Here is a 17,950-nt window from a genome sequence, read left to right on the forward strand (position 1 = left end):
GCTGTTCTCTCTCTTGAAGCAGGTCTTGATATTTATGCAGTGTCTCATCGAACTTTACCTGCAGCATCCTGTCGTTTCCCTCCATGAGCTGGAGTTGGCACTCCATGTCTCCCTGCTTTCTGTCCAGCTGCTCTTTCTCTTGAAGGATTTCTTCATTTTGCCGCAGAGCTTCATCAAGCTTTCCTTGCAAGATTTCATTTTGTTGCTTGATGCTGTGAAGTTTGGAATCTATTTGTTTTTGTTTGATTTCTTGTTCACTTTTCTCTTGGAGAAGCTTCTCATTTGCTTGCTCTGTGCGATCAAGCCTTTTTTTGTCTACACTGTACATTAGCTCCATGTCTCGGAGATTGGAGTGCAGCCCTCTCTTCTTCATGCTGTCTTCTTTCTTCTCTTGGAGGAGTTTTCTATTTTGTCGCAGAGCTTCATCAAGCTTTCCTTGCAAGCTTTCATTGTGTTGCTTGATGCGCTGAAGATTGGAATGCATTTGTTTTTGTTTTAACTCCTGTTGCCTTTTCTCTTGGAGAAGCTTTTCATTTTCTTGCAGTGTGCGATCAAGCTTTTTTTTGTCTGCACTGTACATTAGCTCCATGTCTCGGAGATTGCTCTGCAGCCCTCTCTTCTTCATGCCATCTTGTATCTTTTCTTGGATGACTTTTTTATTTTGTTGCAGAGCTTGATCAAGCTTTCTTTGGAGCTCCTGGTTCTTCTTGTCCATGTCATGGAGATCTTGTTGTTTCTCCTCAATAACAGCTTCCTTTTCTTGAAGCTGGTATGACAATTTTTTTAGTTCAGCGCTCTTTCGCTCATTTTCCTCCATCAAGAACTTAATCTTCTCGGTGTTTCTGAGCGCTTCATCCTCCATTTCTTCCAAACGCTTTTCCTCTAGTTCCACTTGGTCACACCAAGGAAGAGAGGAAAGGGAAGAGTCTAGTGGCTCATCCCAGGGAAGAGCGTAGGGGTCAACTTCTTGTCCCTTTGGATTTGTTTGAGACATGTTGGGTGTGGATACAGTTACAATTGCAAAGGATCCAAATATTTCAAAAGGCTTTTCTGGCGAACGGTTCAATGCTGCACACATCAACGCTGCGAGAAACGGACTAAAAGTCGTTGCTCTTCACCCCTATTTATGCGTTTTAAGGATCAAAGGATCAAAGGATCAGAATGGTGGTAAGATTCTACATGTGTGTGACGTCGTAATTCTGTAAGGCAATGAGGTTGTCACGTGATATTTTTGGAGGGGGGCATTTTTCAACTTGGACAAATTATCAATAAAGTTTCAATCTCTGTTATTTTCCCCAAAAAACGTGCTGTCGTAATAATGTTTTCTACTGTAATTGGTGCCAACAGATGGCGCAGTGTAGAGTTGGCTGTTACTCTGCCCAGGCTGCTACCATAGAAGAAGAATGTAGACCAATAGTACTTTAACGATGTTCGCTGATCGTTTTCGTGTAAATCTTAGCATTGCTTTAGCCGTCAAGCTAAAGGTTTAGCTTCATACTGCCATATTTTCAGAGTAACAAAATATTTAAACGGTCTCGGATCATGGTGAGTATTTGAAAAAATGTTTATTTAATGTGAAGCCTGTGATGTGGAAAGGTTAGCAAGCGTAATTTTGCCTATTGTGTTATACACGGGTGCTTACATCCGAGTAGCGTTGATCTTTTCTAAGGTCCATGGGTTTATCCAACGAGCAGCTAAGTCACCGTTATATCTGTAATTTTGTGCGCAACGTCTTAATGCAAAAGAAACCCCAAATCAAAGCAACGAAGCAAAGACTAAACAAAAAAAAAACCCACAATGCGTTTTTAAGCTCTCTCTGCGTTCACTGCCTCTGCAAGTGTCAAACTTCCTCGCTTTAGCTGATGCTAACCAACATTAGCGCTTACGGTTCGTATATAAACACAACTGTCAGCCCTTCACTTTTGGTGCCGACAACATTTTGAGCATTTTCTACAGTTTGTGAAATGGTCGCCATTGGCATTACATGCCAGTAGTGTTCGCTAATTGACTTTACCGGGATTATATTTATTACAACGTTACTGCGTGGAAGTGATCATAGCGTATGCTTATGAACATGAGTGGTAGGTGTTATTAGTGCGACTTTACCCTTAATTAGTTTTCCCACCGGAAGTAGAGTTGTTTATGCGACGTGATGGCTAGAGCAGTCCCAAACAATCGATCGCGTTTCTTAACAGACCAATTCTCTCCAAACTTTTAGGGTAAGCTAGACTAGAGATATGGTTGCAATAATACGAACAAGAGCGCAACAGCATATTGACAATGGCGAGAACTTTAATATTTACATTGTGTTAGTGCACCCATCGCTCCGCATCCTTAACGCTACATTGATGTCGAGAGTCTCTGACACAGCTGTGCTCTGCAGCACAGACACCCTGCTTATCTGTGATTCGGCCAGACTGGTGTTGAACTCCAAAGACATGCGCGGGGTTAGCTTAGTTGGCTGTTGGTGTGAGTGGTTGTCCGAGTCTCTCTAATAACCCTCCAACAGACAGGCGACCTGTCCAGGGTGTACTTTTGCCCTATGACAGCTGGAATACAACCTGAATAAAATAAGTAGGAGAAAATGAATGATGTTTATATACATGTCATTTCTAATGTGGTCCTATGTGGTATGTTGTAGGACAGTGAAGTGTCTGACACTGACCATGTACCAGTGCCTGAGAACACTGGTATGGAGGGGGAGAACGCACCTCTTTACTGTATTTGTCGGAAACCAGACATCAACTGCTTCATGATGTAAGTATATATCAGGTTTATATTTGCAGTACGCGCAGTAGGGGTGGGCGCTAGCTTCAGCAATGTTATCAGAGATTTTTTTTTAAAATGAAGATCTTCTATTTCGAGAAAGCTACCAATAAGGATATATGCACAGATATAGAAAACAATACTGTAACATTTTATTGATGCTTGCAGTTTGGCGGCAGCAGTATTTGCAAGTGTAACTAAATTCCAGGCATTTTCCATCCTTCTTTTCCTATCAGCTTTTTTCTAATTGTCAGTGTGAACCAAGGTGTCAGCAGCAGCATTATAGTGCAAAAGTAGTGACCCAGCATAGATCAAATGTAAGCACAAAAGTAGCCAAGGTAGTGTTTTTCCTGGAAATTTTAAGTGAAAGGATAAAGTAACTGCTTACCACTTTAGTTTAACAATGATTAATGAAATGTAACCGTGTAACTCATCAGCAGTCTGCACAGTATGGTCACATATTAAAACTGAAGAATATGTTGTACTTGTTGTAGTGTTTCATCATGGGTCCAGTTTTTACCCAGGTGCTTAAAGCCCTTCTTTACCCTCATGTAACACCAACAGTAATTTCCAACCACTATTTCCTGTTCCTGTCAGTCAAACAAACAGACGACAAACATCTTCTATAAACAGGAATAATGTCATTTTATCGGATTAGAAAACATCTAATCTAGCGTTGATATTACACTGCTGTTTAGTGTCTGGCTAATCTCAGTGTCACCAAAATATCTGCCCTACATGTCAAACAATGAGAGAACTTGAAACAGTAACATCACCTAGCAGCTTATTTTAATTAGTGCTAACGTTTTGTTTGCTGGCTAACATTGCTATTATTATAGTCACAGTTAATTGACTTTGAATAGCTTTATTTCAAAAGTAATTTTACAATTTCACAGCCATTTAGCTGTGTTAACTGTACATGCTGTAGGTCATAAGGCGTGCATGGATCATTTTTATAATCAGCCTCTTGTCTTTTGTCCACCACAGACTTTGCCATGATAAATTGGTCAGTTGACAACCAGGAGCCGTACACCTTATCCTCAGAGGCCAGGACATCCAGGGGCAGTGTGAACACGCACTTGTTTAAATGGGACGCAAGACGGACTATAGAGGGCCACCCCCTTGCCAGACAACCAAGTGCTGTCCCTGTCCACGGCCAGTGTGAGAAGGACTCTCACTAAAGTCAACCCACACAAAGCTGCTGGACCAGACAATATACCTGGACGCGTGCTCGGAGCCCGTGCTGACCAGCTGACTGATGTCCTAGCGGACATCTTTAACATCTCCCTGAGTCAAGCTGTTGTGCCACAGTGCTTTAAAACCACCACCATCATACCTGTCCCCAGACCTTCCCAAAGCCTAATTCCACAATGATTGCCTGAGCCTATTCTTGTTAAATGATGAAAAACTCAAAGGCACGTTTGGGCAGTGGATCTGTGTGAAATCAGCAGCTTGCAAAACTAAATCAAAATGTGTGCTATTGATTCTAAAAATAGAAATCACAATAAAGTTCAACATTTACTAAAACTGCCATTCAGTCATCTGAGAATCTTTACTCATGAAATTATAACGGTTAGATGAATTTATATGCAGTGATTTATTGATCAATGATAAAAGGGGAGATTTATGCAATAACGAAGACTGTCATGAAAAGTATTTGGCATCTGATCTCCTGTAACCTGCGGAGCTAAGCTGTTTTACCAGCTCTGCTCTCTGATTTTTCTTTTTTCTTTTATGAAAAAACACAAGTTGTCAAAGTTATTTGTTTGCAAATGTATTTCAGAAATATCGACATACTTTTTTTAATCAGCAGAAACTTTATGTCAGTAGTGCAAAAACCTGCACTGATCTGACCTCATTTCTTCCTCATCCTGATTCCTGACCTGGGAAGGGAGAGAAATATTTGTTTTTGTTTGTCTTCTTGTTTTATTTAATTCCTTGTGGGATTTGGATCCAACACGTAAAGTATGCATATTATGCACACACACAAACACACATGCAGCTATTACCCATTTCTTGTATTCTCGAATAAAGACATTGATTTGACACATTTAATTAGCGGCCAACTGTTTTTATTGTTCAATTATTAAGAAAAAAGAAAAGGTGGGGGTGGGGGGGGGGAATGTAAAGAAGAGCGTAAAGTAAAGGGAGAGAGGAGAGAAAACCCCAACAATCCCCTCTGAGCAAGCACTAGGCGACAGTGGATAGGAAAAACTCCCTTTAAAGGAAGAAACCTATGACAGAACCAGGCTCTAGAGGGGGCAGTCAACTGTCGGGACTGGTTGGGGGGTGAATGTGAAAAGAGGGGAGGGAGATGGGGGAGGTGTTAGTAGTTAAAGGGAGGGGGGGAATTAAGCTGGAACAGAGGTGGGGGAAGAAGAGGTGACATTGGCAGTAGTGAAAGAAGGAGTGTTCTTCCTCCAGAAGAAGCAGAAGCGTTTTTTCTTTTTCTCCAGCTGCTTTTCCACAAGCACCTTTTTCTCGAGGATGAGGATTTTCAGCTCCTCGATTGTTTCGGTGTTTTCCTTCTGCAGCTTGTTGCATTTTTTCTCCACTTCTTCTATTTTGGCTTGTTTTTCTTCCAACCTTTCTTTCAGCACTTTAGATGTTGCCTCCTGCTTTTGCAGTTTTTCATTTTCTCCTTCCAGCTCAGATGCTTTGAACTTCATTTTGTTGTAAAGTTCTTGCAGGTTTTGGTTTTTCTTCTCAAACTCCTGGAGAAGAAGTTTTTCTTCTCTCTGCTTAATGACCAGCTGTTCTCTCTCTTGAAGCAGGTCTTGATATTTATGCAGTGTCTCATCGAACTTTACCTGCAGCATCCTGTCGTTTCCCTCCATGAGCTGGAGTTGGCACTCCATGTCTCCCTGCTTTCTGTCCAGCTGCTCTTTCTCTTGAAGGATTTCTTCATTTTGCCGCAGAGCTTCATCAAGCTTTCCTTGCAAGATTTCATTTTGTTGCTTGATGCTGTGAAGTTTGGAATCCATTTGTTTTTGTTTGATTTCTTGTTCACTTTTCTCTTGGAGAAGCTTCTCATTTGCTTGCTCTGTGCGATCAAGCCTTTTTTTGTCTACACTGTACATTAGCTCCATGTCTCGGAGATTGGAGTGCAGCCCTCTCTTCTTCATGCTGTCTTCTTTCTTCTCTTGGAGGAGTTTTCTATTTTGTCGCAGAGCTTCATCAAGCTTTCCTTGCAAGCTTTCATTGTGTTGCTTGATGCGCTGAAGATTGGAATGCATTTGTTTTTGTTTTAACTCCTGTTGCCTTTTCTCTTGGAGAAGCTTTTCATTTTCTTGCAGTGTGCGATCAAGCTTTTTTTTGTCTGCACTGTACATTAGCTCCATGTCTCGGAGATTGCTCTGCAGCCCTCTCTTCTTCATGCCATCTTGTATCTTTTCTTGGATGACTTTTTTATTTTGTTGCAGAGCTTGATCAAGCTTTCTTTGGAGCTCCTGGTTCTTCTTGTCCATGTCATGGAGATCTTGTTGTTTCTCCTCAATAACAGCTTCCTTTTCTTGAAGCTGGTATGACAATTTTTTTAGTTCAGCGCTCTTTCGCTCATTTTCCTCCATCAAGAACTTAATCTTCTCGGTGTTTCTGAGCGCTTCATCCTCCATTTCTTCCAAACGCTTTTCCTCTAGTTCCACTTGGTCACACCAAGGAAGAGAGGAAAGGGAAGAGTCTAGTGGCTCATCCCAGGGAAGAGCGTAGGGGTCAACTTCTTGTCCCTTTGGATTTGTTTGAGACATGTTGGGTGTGGATACAGTTACAATTGCAAAGGATCCAAATATTTCAAAAGGCTTTTCTGGCGAACGGTTCAATGCTGCACACATCAACGCTGCGAGAAACGGACTAAAAGTCGTTGCTCTTCACCCCTATTTATGCGTTTTAAGGATCAAAGGATCAAAGGATCAGAATGGTGGTAAGATTCTACATGTGTGTGACGTCGTAATTCTGTAAGGCAATGAGGTTGTCACGTGATATTTTTGGAGGGGGGCATTTTTCAACTTGGACAAATTATCAATAAAGTTTCAATCTCTGTTATTTTCCCCAAAAAACGTGCTGTCGTAATAATGTTTTCTACTGTAATTGGTGCCAACAGATGGCGCAGTGTAGAGTTGGCTGTTACTCTGCCCAGGCTGCTACCATAGAAGAAGAATGTAGACCAATAGTACTTTAACGATGTTCGCTGATCGTTTTCGTGTAAATCTTAGCATTGCTTTAGCCGTCAAGCTAAAGGTTTAGCTTCATACTGCCATATTTTCAGAGTAACAAAATATTTAAACGGTCTCGGATCATGGTGAGTATTTGAAAAAATGTTTATTTAATGTGAAGCCTGTGATGTGGAAAGGTTAGCAAGCGTAATTTTGCCTATTGTGTTATACACGGGTGCTTACATCCGAGTAGCGTTGATCTTTTCTAAGGTCCATGGGTTTATCCAACGAGCAGCTAAGTCACCGTTATATCTGTAATTTTGTGCGCAACGTCTTAATGCAAAAGAAATCCCAAATCAAAGCAACGAAGCAAAGACTAAACAAAAAAAAAACCCACAATGCGTTTTTAAGCTCTCTCTGCGTTCACTGCCTCTGCAAGTGTCAAACTTCCTCGCTTTAGCTGATGCTAACCAACATTAGCGCTTACGGTTCGTATATAAACACAACTGTCAGCCCTTCACTTTTGGTGCCGACAACATTTTGAGCATTTTCTACAGTTTGTGAAATGGTCGCCATTGGCATTACATGCCAGTAGTGTTCGCTAATTGACTTTACCGGGATTATATTTATTACAACGTTACTGCGTGGAAGTGATCATAGCGTATGCTTATGAACGTGAGTGGTAGGTGTTATTAGTGCGACTTTACCCTTAATTAGTTTTCCCACCGGAAGTAGAGTTGTTTATGCGACGTGATGGCTAGAGCAGTCCCAAACAATCGATCGCGTTTCTTAACAGACCAATTCTCTCCAAACTTTTAGGGTAAGCTAGACTAGAGATATGGTTGCAATAATACGAACAAGAGCGCAACAGCATATTGACAATGGCGAGAACTTTAATATTTACATTGTGTTAGTGCACCCATCGCTCCGCATCCTTAACGCTACATTGATGTCGAGAGTCTCTGACACAGCTGTGCTCTGCAGCACAGACACCCTGCTTATCTGTGATTCGGCCAGACTGGTGTTGAACTCCAAAGACATGCGCGGGGTTAGCTTAGTTGGCTGTTGGTGTGAGTGGTTGTCCGAGTCTCTCTAATAACCCTCCAACAGACAGGCGACCTGTCCAGGGTGTACTTTTGCCCTATGACAGCTGGAATACAACCTGAATAAAATAAGTAGGAGAAAATGAATGATGTTTATATACATGTCATTTCTAATGTGGTCCTATGTGGTATGTTGTAGGACAGTGAAGTGTCTGACACTGACCATGTACCAGTGCCTGAGAACACTGGTATGGAGGGGGAGAACGCACCTCTTTACTGTATTTGTCGGAAACCAGACATCAACTGCTTCATGATGTAAGTATATATCAGGTTTATATTTGCAGTACGTGCAGTAGGGGTGGGCGCTAGCTTCAGCAATGTTATCAGAGATTTTTTTTTAAAATGAAGATCTTCTATTTCGAGAAAGCTACCAATAAGGATATATGCACAGATATAGAAAACAATACTGTAACATTTTATTGATGCTTGCAGTTTGGAGGCAGCAGTATTTGCAAGTGTAACTAAATTCCAGGCATTTTCCATCCTTCTTTTCCTATCAGCTTTTTTCTAATTGTCAGTGTGAACCAAGGTGTCAGCAGCAGCATTATAGTGCAAAAGTAGTGACCCAGCATAGATCAAATGTAAGCACAAAAGTAGCCAAGGTAGTGTTTTTCCTGGAAATTTTAAGTGAAAGGATAAAGTAACTGCTTACCACTTTAGTTTAACAATGATTAATGAAATGTAACCGTGTAACTCATCAGCAGTCTGCACAGTATGGTCACATATTAAAACTGAAGAATATGTTGTACTTGTTGTAGTGTTTCATCATGGGTCCAGTTTTTACCCAGGTGCTTAAAGCCCTTCTTTACCCTCATGTAACACCAACAGTAATTTCCAACCACTATTTCCTGTTCCTGTCAGTCAAACAAACAGACGACAAACATCTTCTATAAACAGGAATAATGTCATTTTATCGGATTAGAAAACATCTAATCTAGCGTTGATATTACACTGCTGTTTAGTGTCTGGCTAATCTCAGTGTCACCAAAATATCTGCCCTACATGTCAAACAATGAGAGAACTTGAAACAGTAACATCACCTAGCAGCTTATTTTAATTAGTGCTAACGTTTTGTTTGCTGGCTAACATTGCTATTATTATAGTCACAGTTAATTGACTTTGAATAGCTTTATTTCAAAAGTAATTTTACAATTTCACAGCCATTTAGCTGTGTTAACTGTACATGCTGTAGGTCATAAGGCGTGCATGGATCATTTTTATAATCAGCCTCTTGTCTTTTGTCCACCACAGACTTTGCCATGATAAATTGGTCAGTTGACAACCAGGAGCCGTACACCTTAACCTCAGAGGCCAGGACATCCAGGGGCAGTGTGAACACGCACTTGTTTAAATGGGACGCAAGACGGACTATAGAGGGCCACCCCCTTGCCAGACAACCAAGTGCTCTCCCTGTCCACGGCCAGTGTGAGAAGGACTCTCACTAAAGTCAACCCACACAAAGCTGCTGGACCAGACAATATACCTGGACGCATGCTCGGAGCCCGTGCTGACCAGCTGACTGATGTCCTAGCGGGCATCTTTAACATCTCCCTGAGTCAAGCTGTTGTGCCACAGTGCTTTAAAACCACCACCATCATACCTGTCCCCAGACCTTCCCAAAGCCTAATTCCACAATGATTGCCTGAGCCTATTCTTGTTAAATGATGAAAAACTCAAAGGCACGTTTGGGCAGTGGATCTGTGTGAAATCAGCAGCTTGCAAAACTAAATCAAAATGTGTGCTATTGATTCTAAAAATAGAAATCACAATAAAGTTCAACATTTACTAAAACCGCCATTCAGTCATCTGAGAATCTTTACTCATGAAATTATAACGGTTAGATGAATTTATATGCAGTGATTTACTGATCAATGATAAAAGGGGAGATTTATGCAATAACGAAGACTGTCATGAAAAGTATTTGGCATCTGATCTCCTGTAACCTGCGGAGCTAAGCTGTTTTACCAGCTCTGCTCTCTGATTTTTCTTTTTTCTTTTATGAAAAAACACAAGTTGTCAAAGTTATTTGTTTGCAAATGTATTTCAGAAATATCGACATACTTTTTTTAATCAGCAGAAACTTTATGTCAGTAGTGCAAAAACCTGCACTGATCTGACCTCATTTCTTCCTCATCCTGATTCCTGACCTGGGAAGGGAGAGAAATATTTGTTTTTGTTTGTCTTCTTGTTTTATTTAATTCCTTGTGGGATTTGGATCCAACACGTAAAGTATGCATATTATGCACACACACAAACACACATGCAGCTATTACCCATTTCTTGTATTCTCGAATAAAGACATTGATTTGACACATTTAATTAGCGGCCAACTGTTTTTATTGTTCAATTATTAAGAAAAAAGAAAAGGTGGGGGTGGGGGGGGGGGGGGGGATGTAAAGAAGAGCGTAAAGTAAAGGGAGAGAGGAGAGAAAACCCCAACAATCCCCTCTGAGCAAGCACTAGGCGACAGTGGATAGGAAAAACTCCCTTTAAAGGAAGAAACCTATGACAGAACCAGGCTCTAGAGGGGGCAGTCAACTGTCGGGACTGGTTGGGGGGTGAATGTGAAAAGAGGGGAGGGAGATGGGGGAGGTGTTAGTAGTTAAAGGGAGGGGGGGAATTAAGCTGGAACAGAGGTGGGGGAAGAAGAGGTGACATTGGCAGTAGTGAAAGAAGGAGTGTTCTTCCTCCAGAAGAAGCAGAAGCGTTTTTTCTTTTTCTCCAGCTGCTTTTCCACAAGCACCTTTTTCTCGAGGATGAGGATTTTCAGCTCCTCGATTGTTTCGGTGTTTTCCTTCTGCAGCTTGTTGCATTTTTTCTCCACTTCTTCTATTTTGGCTTGTTTTTCTTCCAACCTTTCTTTCAGCACTTTAGATGTTGCCTCCTGCTTTTGCAGTTTTTCATTTTCTCCTTCCAGCTCAGATGCTTTGAACTTCATTTTGTTGTAAAGTTCTTGCAGGTTTTGGTTTTTCTTCTCAAACTCCTGGAGAAGAAGTTTTTCTTCTCTCTGCTTAATGACCAGCTGTTCTCTCTCTTGAAGCAGGTCTTGATATTTATGCAGTGTCTCATCGAACTTTACCTGCAGCATCCTGTCGTTTCCCTCCATGAGCTGGAGTTGGCACTCCATGTCTCCCTGCTTTCTGTCCAGCTGCTCTTTCTCTTGAAGGATTTCTTCATTTTGCCGCAGAGCTTCATCAAGCTTTCCTTGCAAGATTTCATTTTGTTGCTTGATGCTGTGAAGTTTGGAATCCATTTGTTTTTGTTTGATTTCTTGTTCACTTTTCTCTTGGAGAAGCTTCTCATTTGCTTGCTCTGTGCGATCAAGCCTTTTTTTGTCTACACTGTACATTAGCTCCATGTCTCGGAGATTGGAGTGCAGCCCTCTCTTCTTCATGCTGTCTTCTTTCTTCTCTTGGAGGAGTTTTCTATTTTGTCGCAGAGCTTCATCAAGCTTTCCTTGCAAGCTTTCATTGTGTTGCTTGATGCGCTGAAGATTGGAATGCATTTGTTTTTGTTTTAACTCCTGTTGCCTTTTCTCTTGGAGAAGCTTTTCATTTTCTTGCAGTGTGCGATCAAGCTTTTTTTTGTCTGCACTGTACATTAGCTCCATGTCTCGGAGATTGCTCTGCAGCCCTCTCTTCTTCATGCCATCTTGTATCTTTTCTTGGATGACTTTTTTATTTTGTTGCAGAGCTTGATCAAGCTTTCTTTGGAGCTCCTGGTTCTTCTTGTCCATGTCATGGAGATCTTGTTGTTTCTCCTCAATAACAGCTTCCTTTTCTTGAAGCTGGTATGACAATTTTTTTAGTTCAGCGCTCTTTCGCTCATTTTCCTCCATCAAGAACTTAATCTTCTCGGTGTTTCTGAGCGCTTCATCCTCCATTTCTTCCAAACGCTTTTCCTCTAGTTCCACTTGGTCACACCAAGGAAGAGAGGAAAGGGAAGAGTCTAGTGGCTCATCCCAGGGAAGAGCGTAGGGGTCAACTTCTTGTCCCTTTGGATTTGTTTGAGACATGTTGGGTGTGGATACAGTTACAATTGCAAAGGATCCAAATATTTCAAAAGGCTTTTCTGGCGAACGGTTCAATGCTGCACACATCAACGCTGCGAGAAACGGACTAAAAGTCGTTGCTCTTCACCCCTATTTATGCGTTTTAAGGATCAAAGGATCAAAGGATCAGAATGGTGGTAAGATTCTACATGTGTGTGACGTCGTAATTCTGTAAGGCAATGAGGTTGTCACGTGATATTTTTGGAGGGGGGCATTTTTCAACTTGGACAAATTATCAATAAAGTTTCAATCTCTGTTATTTTCCCCAAAAAACGTGCTGTCGTAATAATGTTTTCTACTGTAATTGGTGCCAACAGATGGCGCAGTGTAGAGTTGGCTGTTACTCTGCCCAGGCTGCTACCATAGAAGAAGAATGTAGACCAATAGTACTTTAACGATGTTCGCTGATCGTTTTCGTGTAAATCTTAGCATTGCTTTAGCCGTCAAGCTAAAGGTTTAGCTTCATACTGCCATATTTTCAGAGTAACAAAATATTTAAACGGTCTCGGATCATGGTGAGTATTTGAAAAAATGTTTATTTAATGTGAAGCCTGTGATGTGGAAAGGTTAGCAAGCGTAATTTTGCCTATTGTGTTATACACGGGTGCTTACATCCGAGTAGCGTTGATCTTTTCTAAGGTCCATGGGTTTATCCAACGAGCAGCTAAGTCACCGTTATATCTGTAATTTTGTGCGCAACGTCTTAATGCAAAAGAAACCCCAAATCAAAGCAACGAAGCAAAGACTAAACAAAAAAAAAACCCACAATGCGTTTTTAAGCTCTCTCTGCGTTCACTGCCTCTGCAAGTGTCAAACTTCCTCGCTTTAGCTGATGCTAACCAACATTAGCGCTTACGGTTCGTATATAAACACAACTGTCAGCCCTTCACTTTTGGTGCCGACAACATTTTGAGCATTTTCTACAGTTTGTGAAATGGTCGCCATTGGCATTACATGCCAGTAGTGTTCGCTAATTGACTTTACCGGGATTATATTTATTACAACGTTACTGCGTGGAAGTGATCATAGCGTATGCTTATGAACATGAGTGGTAGGTGTTATTAGTGCGACTTTACCCTTAATTAGTTTTCCCACCGGAAGTAGAGTTGTTTATGCGACGTGATGGCTAGAGCAGTCCCAAACAATCGATCGCGTTTCTTAACAGACCAATTCTCTCCAAACTTTTAGGGTAAGCTAGACTAGAGATATGGTTGCAATAATACGAACAAGAGCGCAACAGCATATTGACAATGGCGAGAACTTTAATATTTACATTGTGTTAGTGCACCCATCGCTCCGCATCCTTAACGCTACATTGATGTCGAGAGTCTCTGACACAGCTGTGCTCTGCAGCACAGACACCCTGCTTATCTGTGATTCGGCCAGACTGGTGTTGAACTCCAAAGACATGCGCGGGGTTAGCTTAGTTGGCTGTTGGTGTGAGTGGTTGTCCGAGTCTCTCTAATAACCCTCCAACAGACAGGCGACCTGTCCAGGGTGTACTTTTGCCCTATGACAGCTGGAATACAACCTGAATAAAATAAGTAGGAGAAAATGAATGATGTTTATATACATGTCATTTCTAATGTGGTCCTATGTGGTATGTTGTAGGACAGTGAAGTGTCTGACACTGACCATGTACCAGTGCCTGAGAACACTGGTATGGAGGGGGAGAACGCACCTCTTTACTGTATTTGTCGGAAACCAGACATCAACTGCTTCATGATGTAAGTATATATCAGGTTTATATTTGCAGTACGCGCAGTAGGGGTGGGCGCTAGCTTCAGCAATGTTATCAGAGATTTTTTTTTAAAATGAAGATCTTCTATTTCGAGAAAGCTACCAATAAGGATATATGCACAGATATAGAAAACAATACTGTAACATTTTATTGATGCTTGCAGTTTGGCGGCAGCAGTATTTGCAAGTGTAACTAAATTCCAGGCATTTTCCATCCTTCTTTTCCTATCAGCTTTTTTCTAATTGTCAGTGTGAACCAAGGTGTCAGCAGCAGCATTATAGTGCAAAAGTAGTGACCCAGCATAGATCAAATGTAAGCACAAAAGTAGCCAAGGTAGTGTTTTTCCTGGAAATTTTAAGTGAAAGGATAAAGTAACTGCTTACCACTTTAGTTTAACAATGATTAATGAAATGTAACCGTGTAACTCATCAGCAGTCTGCACAGTATGGTCACATATTAAAACTGAAGAATATGTTGTACTTGTTGTAGTGTTTCATCATGGGTCCAGTTTTTACCCAGGTGCTTAAAGCCCTTCTTTACCCTCATGTAACACCAACAGTAATTTCCAACCACTATTTCCTGTTCCTGTCAGTCAAACAAACAGACGACAAACATCTTCTATAAACAGGAATAATGTCATTTTATCGGATTAGAAAACATCTAATCTAGCGTTGATATTACACTGCTGTTTAGTGTCTGGCTAATCTCAGTGTCACCAAAATATCTGCCCTACATGTCAAACAATGAGAGAACTTGAAACAGTAACATCACCTAGCAGCTTATTTTAATTAGTGCTAACGTTTTGTTTGCTGGCTAACATTGCTATTATTATAGTCACAGTTAATTGACTTTGAATAGCTTTATTTCAAAAGTAATTTTACAATTTCACAGCCATTTAGCTGTGTTAACTGTACATGCTGTAGGTCATAAGGCGTGCATGGATCATTTTTATAATCAGCCTCTTGTCTTTTGTCCACCACAGACTTTGCCATGATAAATTGGTCAGTTGACAACCAGGAGCCGTACACCTTATCCTCAGAGGCCAGGACATCCAGGGGCAGTGTGAACACGCACTTGTTTAAATGGGACGCAAGACGGACCATAGAGGGCCACCCCCTTGCCAGACAACCAAGTGCTGTCCCTGTCCACGGCCAGTGTGAGAAGGACTCTCACTAAAGTCAACCCACACAAAGCTGCTGGACCAGACAATATACCTGGACGCGTGCTCGGAGCCCGTGCTGACCAGCTGACTGATGTCCTAGCGGACATCTTTAACATCTCCCTGAGTCAAGCTGTTGTGCCACAGTGCTTTAAAACCACCACCATCATACCTGTCCCCAGACCTTCCCAAAGCCTAATTCCACAATGATTGCCTGAGCCTATTCTTGTTAAATGATGAAAAACTCAAAGGCACGTTTGGGCAGTGGATCTGTGTGAAATCAGCAGCTTGCAAAACTAAATCAAAATGTGTGCTATTGATTCTAAAAATAGAAATCACAATAAAGTTCAACATTTACTAAAACCGCCATTCAGTCATCTGAGAATCTTTACTCATGAAATTATAACGGTTAGATGAATTTATATGCAGTGATTTACTGATCAATGATAAAAGGGGAGATTTATGCAATAACGAAGACTGTCATGAAAAGTATTTGGCATCTGATCTCCTGTAACCTGCGGAGCTAAGCTGTTTTACCAGCTCTGCTCTCTGATTTTTCTTTTTTCTTTTATGAAAAAACACAAGTTGTCAAAGTTATTTGTTTGCAAATGTATTTCAGAAATATCGACATACTTTTTTTAATCAGCAGAAACTTTATGTCAGTAGTGCAAAAACCTGCACTGATCTGACCTCATTTCTTCCTCATCCTGATTCCTGACCTGGGAAGGGAGAGAAATATTTGTTTTTGTTTGTCTTCTTGTTTTATTTAATTCCTTGTGGGATTTGGATCCAACACGTAAAGTATGCATATTATGCACACACACAAACACACATGCAGCTATTACCCATTTCTTGTATTCTCGAATAAAGACATTGATTTGACACATTTAATTAGCGGCCAACTGTTTTTATTGTTCAATTATTAAGAAAAAAGAAAAGGTGGGGGTGGGGGGGGATGTAAAGAAGAGCGTAAAGTAAAGGGAGAGAGGAGAGAAAACCCCAACAATCCCCTCTGAGCAAGCACTAGGCGACAGTGGATAGGAAAAACTCCCTTTAAAGGAAGAAACCTATGACAGAACCAGGCTCTAGAGGGGGCAGTCAACTGTCGGGACTGGTTGGGGGGTGAATGTGAAAAGAGGGGAGGGAGATGGGGGAGGTGTTAGTAGTTAAAGGGAGGGGGGGAATTAAGCTGGAACAGAGGTGGGGGAAGAAGAGGTGACATTGGCAGTAGTGAAAGAAGGAGTGTTCTTCCTCCAGAAGAAGCAGAAGCGTTTTTTCTTTTTCTCCAGCTGCTTTTCCACAAGCACCTTTTTCTCGAGGATGAGGATTTTCAGCTCCTCGATTGTTTCGGTGTTTTCCTTCTGCAGCTTGTTGCATTTTTTCTCCACTTCTTCTATTTTGGCTTGTTTTTCTTCCAACCTTTCTTTCAGCACTTTAGATGTTGCCTCCTGCTTTTGCAGTTTTTCATTTTCTCCTTCCAGCTCAGATGCTTTGAACTTCATTTTGTTGTAAAGTTCTTGCAGGTTTTGGTTTTTCTTCTCAAACTCCTGGAGAAGAAGTTTTTCTTCTCTCTGCTTAATGACCAGCTGTTCTCTCTCTTGAAGCAGGTCTTGATATTTATGCAGTGTCTCATCGAACTTTACCTGCAGCATCCTGTCGTTTCCCTCCATGAGCTGGAGTTGGCACTCCATGTCTCCCTGCTTTCTGTCCAGCTGCTCTTTCTCTTGAAGGATTTCTTCATTTTGCCGCAGAGCTTCATCAAGCTTTCCTTGCAAGATTTCATTTTGTTGCTTGATGCTGTGAAGTTTGGAATCCATTTGTTTTTGTTTGATTTCTTGTTCACTTTTCTCTTGGAGAAGCTTCTCATTTGCTTGCTCTGTGCGATCAAGCCTTTTTTTGTCTACACTGTACATTAGCTCCATGTCTCGGAGATTGGAGTGCAGCCCTCTCTTCTTCATGCTGTCTTCTTTCTTCTCTTGGAGGAGTTTTCTATTTTGTCGCAGAGCTTCATCAAGCTTTCCTTGCAAGCTTTCATTGTGTTGCTTGATGCGCTGAAGATTGGAATGCATTTGTTTTTGTTTTAACTCCTGTTGCCTTTTCTCTTGGAGAAGCTTTTCATTTTCTTGCAGTGTGCGATCAAGCTTTTTTTTGTCTGCACTGTACATTAGCTCCATGTCTCGGAGATTGCTCTGCAGCCCTCTCTTCTTCATGCCATCTTGTATCTTTTCTTGGATGACTTTTTTATTTTGTTGCAGAGCTTGATCAAGCTTTCTTTGGAGCTCCTGGTTCTTCTTGTCCATGTCATGGAGATCTTGTTGTTTCTCCTCAATAACAGCTTCCTTTTCTTGAAGCTGGTATGACAATTTTTTTAGTTCAGCGCTCTTTCGCTCATTTTCCTCCATCAAGAACTTAATCTTCTCGGTGTTTCTGAGCGCTTCATCCTCCATTTCTTCCAAACGCTTTTCCTCTAGTTCCACTTGGTCACACCAAGGAAGAGAGGAAAGGGAAGAGTCTAGTGGCTCATCCCAGGGAAGAGCGTAGGGGTCAACTTCTTGTCCCTTTGGATTTGTTTGAGACATGTTGGGTGTGGATACAGTTACAATTGCAAAGGATCCAAATATTTCAAAAGGCTTTTCTGGCGAACGGTTCAATGCTGCACACATCAACGCTGCGAGAAACGGACTAAAAGTCGTTGCTCTTCACCCCTATTTATGCGTTTTAAGGATCAAAGGATCAAAGGATCAGAATGGTGGTAAGATTCTACATGTGTGTGACGTCGTAATTCTGTAAGGCAATGAGGTTGTCACGTGATATTTTTGGAGGGGGGCATTTTTCAACTTGGACAAATTATCAATAAAGTTTCAATCTCTGTTATTTTCCCCAAAAAACGTGCTGTCGTAATAATGTTTTCTACTGTAATTGGTGCCAACAGATGGCGCAGTGTAGAGTTGGCTGTTACTCTGCCCAGGCTGCTACCAT

The 17,950-nt window shown here is 41.3% G+C and overlaps 3 long non-coding RNA genes across 3 annotated transcripts; all 3 read left to right on the plus strand.

Annotated features, from left to right (window-relative positions):
• The first annotated feature begins 1,248 nt into the window (after positions 1-1,248).
• Positions 1,249-4,821, plus strand: LOC146360481 (uncharacterized). The gene is made up of 2 exons (XR_014799686.1): positions 1,249-2,757; positions 3,754-4,821. It is a non-coding gene; the product is annotated as an uncharacterized LOC146360481 (long non-coding RNA).
• A 1,996-nt stretch (positions 4,822-6,817) lies between these two features.
• LOC146360482 (uncharacterized) lies at positions 6,818-9,954 on the plus strand. Its single transcript, XR_014799684.1, has 3 exons — positions 6,818-7,063; positions 8,160-8,275; positions 9,272-9,954. It is a non-coding gene; the product is annotated as an uncharacterized LOC146360482 (long non-coding RNA).
• A 2,335-nt stretch (positions 9,955-12,289) lies between these two features.
• On the plus strand, positions 12,290-15,862 carry LOC146360483 (uncharacterized). The gene is made up of 2 exons (XR_014799683.1): positions 12,290-13,798; positions 14,795-15,862. It is a non-coding gene; the product is annotated as an uncharacterized LOC146360483 (long non-coding RNA).
• The last annotated feature ends 2,088 nt before the right edge of the window (positions 15,863-17,950 follow it).

This window comes from Perissodus microlepis, unplaced genomic scaffold (assembly GCF_051167445.1).
Source record: "Perissodus microlepis isolate ML-2025 ecotype Zambia unplaced genomic scaffold, ASM5116744v1 scaffold_52, whole genome shotgun sequence".
Classification (NCBI taxonomy): Eukaryota; Metazoa; Chordata; class Actinopteri; order Cichliformes; family Cichlidae; genus Perissodus; species Perissodus microlepis.